Raw genomic sequence first — 5,364 nt, 5'->3', positions numbered from 1 at the left:
CATAATGGCATCCACCATTGCTAATCCCCCATCTAGTGACTCATGTCCCCCATCTCCTAACTCCATCTTGGGTGCCTATATCCCCAAGCACGCTTCCACAAATCCTCCATCACGCCCGCATCTACCATCTATCCCCCATATGCTCTTTTCACACCCATTCCAACATGTGCCAATGTTGCTCTTGCAAGCATCCCCATCTCATGCTCCTTTCTAGCATTTTCATCCCTCCATCTACTACCATCAATCCCATCTAATCCAATCTATTGCATAAATCACACATTCGGTGTACCAACAACTAGCAACAAAATTAAACATTCCAACAGCCAGTGAAAAATCCCAAAAAAGCCAAAATAGCTGAAGAAAGCCAAAATCATTGCAGCTAAGTCCAAAAGTCAAAAAAAAAAAAAAAAGAAAAAAAAAAGCATCCACTGGTGAAAACTTGGAAATTCAAGCGCCTTGGACAAGTACCATGATGAAAACTTGGCAAACAAGCATCATGCATAATCTAGCCATCCCCAACTTAGCCTATCATCCTCATGCTTTTGGTCACATCTTGCCATCCAGCTCCATCTTTCAATTTATCCACCTCTCTTTCATCCTCCAGCTTTTATCTATCACTATCCACCTATCTTTCATCCTCCGGCTTTTATCTATCACTATCCACCTATCTTTCATCCTCGAGCTTTTATCTATCACTATCCACTTATCTTCTGCAACCTCACCCCATTATCCTAGTTATCATCCATCTCCCTAGCACCTTCAACTTTTCCATCCTAGCTTCAATCCTATCACATCCATCGTAAGACCTCCTTTCTCATGTCATCTTCTAACTGGGGGCACTGTATTCCTTGGAGATCTTGTCTTGTCCATCCTCCCTTGTCATTGGTACCTTGATCTAGGCTATCCTCATGCAAATCCAATGTCATCCTCTCATTAGCCATTCACTCTAGCACTATCTATTAGTTCAGCTACCACCAACCTTAGCATTGTCCCCATCATCATCATTGGATGCATCTTGTCAAATCCATATCTTTTGTTATCACCTCATCCTTAGCTTCTACCTCTTGCACCAACTTGATCCATCCCGCTATCCTCTCATCCTGAGCTTTTTATCCATCTGTATCATACCTATCATTGGTCTATTAGCTTGTACCATATCTTGATTAGCCTGCTTGTAAATATCTTGGTCTGTCAGCTTGTACATCCTCTTTAGCTTAGTACCATTGTATCTATCCAACTTTCGTATTCATTCCTCCTTGATTAGCATCTTGCACACATCGCACAACCCTTGGTTAGCTATTCCAATGCATTCTTTAGCTAGATCTCCTATCATTAAAGTGTTATCCTTCTTAGTTCAGCTTGTCAGATGCATCACCCATCCAAATCCATTAGCTTAGGTACTCTCTGATAGATCCTTGTAGGATATAGCTTTCCTCATGTCTGATCTTGGTCCGTTAGTACCTCGTCCTACCCATCTCATTGGCAAATGGTTCTCTTTTGGATTTTCTCTTTCTTTTGATTTGGAATCTTCCCTTTTGGGTCTTGAAATATCTTTTCCAAGCAATATTTTTGTTTCCTCCTCAAGGTTGCCACGATCTTCCATATCATGGTATGCTACGAATGGGGCAATCTGAGCATAAGGTCTTGATCAAGTCTTTTGTTTATTTTTCTTTTCTGCTTGTGAGTTACCCAGTGTCGGTTCCACACTGCTTCCTCTTGGACTCATGTGTGATGCTGGGGCAATCCTTGCATGTTTTTTTTGAGTCAGTCCATTAGTCCTCTGGATAGTTGGTGAAAAGGCCTTGATGTTCTTGGTAACCTTGGCAATTAACCAACAGTCCTATAGAAAATCTAGTGATCAACTACGTGGTGGTACTTCTCTTTGAAGTATCCCCCCCTCTCAAAAAGCTTCAATGGTTTTCCTTCATCTCCATTATCCCCCATCCATATCCAGCATCTATCTCTCCCACCCCACCTTATGCATCAGTATCTCTTTGAATCACTCCTCACCTTTATCTTTAGGGATCCACAATCCTAGTCTTAGGGATCCACCAATCCAATCAATCCACCACGCCTCATCTTTCAAGATCCACAATCCTAGTCCTAGGGATCTCCGAAACCCATCTTTCGCCAATCTGACTTTTTGAAATCCTGTTGCATCAGCTTTATCATCCTATCATCCATCTCCCTATCCTAGATTCTTTTTTATAGCACTCTGCTCCTTCATCCTCCACCTTCCCTAAAGTCTTAAGATTGCTTCCTCTTCTGCATCTGATTCTCCTTTATCATTCTCCCATAGTGAGAGTTTGAGCTAATTCAACCCCTTCTCTTTGCCAATCTGAGTTTCCTTGCTCATCCGAGATTCTTGTACTTTTGAAGAAGCCATCAAGCCTCGCTTTCTCTCCTCGCCACCTTCTTGAGGGGGCATCTCACAGTCCATTCTCTCCTTTTCTGCTCTAGCCTTGGGCATCTTATTTTCTTATCTTTAATTTTTATGCCATTAAATCCCTTTATCTTAATTAAAAATATTTAATTAAGGAATCCCTCCCAAAAATGTTTAAATCTTATTTAAACATTATTTCCTTATTTATTAATTATTTAATTAATAAATTGACCAAAAACCCAAAATAAATTAAAAAATTATTTTTTGCCCAAAACTTGGCCAATTTTCTTAAGACCACTAACCTCTTCCAAAATCTTCTAATCCTTCTTTAATTTTGATTAAAGGGTAATCTCATCATTTCCTACCCCTAATCCCAACTCAAAATATTTAATCAAGATTAAATATTAATCCTCATGTTTATTAAAAATATTTTAATAAATATCTCCTCAACCCAAACCCTTGAAATAAATAAAACTTTATTTATTTCATAAAATCCTCATCCTAAGAAGTTCTAGACTCTTCTAGAAAGTCTTCATCCTCATCCTAGGAAATTCTAGACTATTCTAGAAAGTCTTTATCCTCATCCAAAGTCTAGACTCTTCTAGAAGATGTCTTTAAACCTAATCCTAATCCCCTCCTAACCTTGTCACATTCCCTAAACATGGGTTAAGAATTAATAACCCAAGCCAAAGTTAACAAATATCTCTTCCTTCACCCACCCTCATTAAATGTCATCCACTTTCCTATCCCTAAGCTAATCCTAAACCATCCTAATCCATCCTCTAATAATTTTCACAAGCCTAAGCAAGCTTTAAACCTTCCTAATCAAGTCCAAGTCGAAATTGCTCTCATCTCCCTCAAAATATCTCAACCATAAAACTTTATGAAGCCCACTAGGCCATAAATGACTCTTCCAAGCCCTTTTATTGCTCTTACAAGTCATTATGAGGGTCTTTATGAAGATTTTATCCCTTGAGCCTCCTTTGTTGACTCATCCTTCCCCTTTCCTCCATCCTCTCATCATGTGACATGTGTCAAGCCGTGATTGGTTGTAAGCAAGCACAATCCATGTGCTCTCCTCTCATGCAATCTGAGCCCTCCGTAAGCTTTTTCCCATCCTTGTATCTTAGCCCTCAATCCCTCAAGCCTCTTTCCTATAAATTGGATCCTTCCCCTTTGCAAAATAACACAATCCATGAAGTAAAGTCATAATGCCATTTTAAGAAGCCATTTTACATCAAAACCATACACTCACACCCAAATTCCAACTCCATTTGAAGCCCTTTTTGAAGCATAAGCTTGAGCATACATCCTATCTATTTAGACAAAGCCACTCAAAAAGAGAGCTTCTCATTGAGAGAGCGCATTGATGGCTCATATTCTCAATTGAGAGCTCATCTTAGTCTATCTTGAAGTTTATGAGTTTTGTTTAGTTTGTAGAAGCTTTATTTAAATTTGGTTTCTATTAGCATACTAACATTGCTCATATACAGAAATAACTACCAAATAAATGTGAGTAATCACTAATTTACAATAGGATCAACAAGTCTCTGATAGATAATGTTGAGTTTATGATTAGCATACTATGCATTGAGAGGTAGCTTCAAGGATTTAAAATACTACAAATATATACACTAGAGAGGATATAAATCGTGAATATGTGTGATATTGACTCCTTCCAAATTAAGAAAAGTAATACCTCACATTGTAGATCAAATTCCAAGCCTTTCTACTCTCATTGATATCACACATTAGGAAAATTAACTAATCTTACATCAAATCCAAGTCGAAGATATTCAATGAATAGGGATTGTTACACAACTAAAGGTTAGTAATGCTTTAAGTGTCTCGTGAATAAATATTGCAGAAAATACCATCTAATGATTGGGTAATCACATTATTAAAATGTAATCTATAGTTAAATATATTTGAAAATTCACCACTCACCCATATTGGAAGAACAACAGAGAGGAATCCTCGAAAGGAATAGCTTTATTGACTAATAAGCATGGACATTTCAGTAGATCATGAAATTAATATTCAAGCACACATTATAATGAGACCTCTCTTCTTTTATTTCCAAAAAAAATTGAGTGGAAAAGAATTTTTAAAAATAAAAGGTGTAAATCCAACGAAAAGCGCATGTACTAACCCATATGCTACCAATGCAGTAACACCATATGAATGAATATATTTTGTGATTGGTAACATCATTGAAGTTTAGAAAGGTATGTCAAAGAACATCGTATAAGGTATGTATCATGATTATTTTTATTTCATGTATATATAGCAATAGGTATTATGAATATTTAATAGGTGGAATGATAATTTCAAACATTGGATATATATTCTAAAGAAAGGGTTATTACATGAATGATACTATATTCATGGAGACCAATGTAGTCACTCAAGAGTGAAATAACTAATTTCAAATATTATAATAATTTATAATATTGTTACAAAATATAATGAGAATATAATTGAGTATAAATACATATTTATAATACAATTATTTTCTATTATTTCACATGGAGATGTTATTCAAAACATTTGTTCTTAAACTCATGATGGATAGGGAGTGTGTACAAGGGGGGAGTAAATCAGTTGTGTTGGGGCAAGAGAATCCCAATATGGATAAAATAATGAGGAAGCTCCAAGCTGAGCATGTCCAAAATTGAGAAGTAGTAAATCTACTATCCACATCAAAATTAAACATGTTCCTAGTGGGTAGGGAGTGTGCACCAGTGGAGTAAATCAGTCATGTTGGGGCAAGAGAATCCCAATAAGGATAAAAATCTAAGGATGCCAAAAGCTGAGCATGTCCAAACTTGAGAAGTAGTAAATCTACCATCCACATCAAAATTAAACATGTTCCTAGTGGGTAGGAAGAGTACACAAGGGGATAAGTAAATTAGTCACGTTAGGGCAAGAGAATCCCAATATGGATAAAAAATTTGACGGAGCCCCAAGCTAAGCATGTC

Source organism: Cupressus sempervirens, chromosome 4 (genome assembly GCF_028749045.1).
Source record: "Cupressus sempervirens isolate cs-2001-9-10 chromosome 4, ASM2874904v1, whole genome shotgun sequence".
Lineage (NCBI taxonomy): Eukaryota > Viridiplantae > Streptophyta > Pinopsida > Cupressales > Cupressaceae > Cupressus > Cupressus sempervirens.
Note: the sequence above shows the minus strand (reverse complement) of the source record.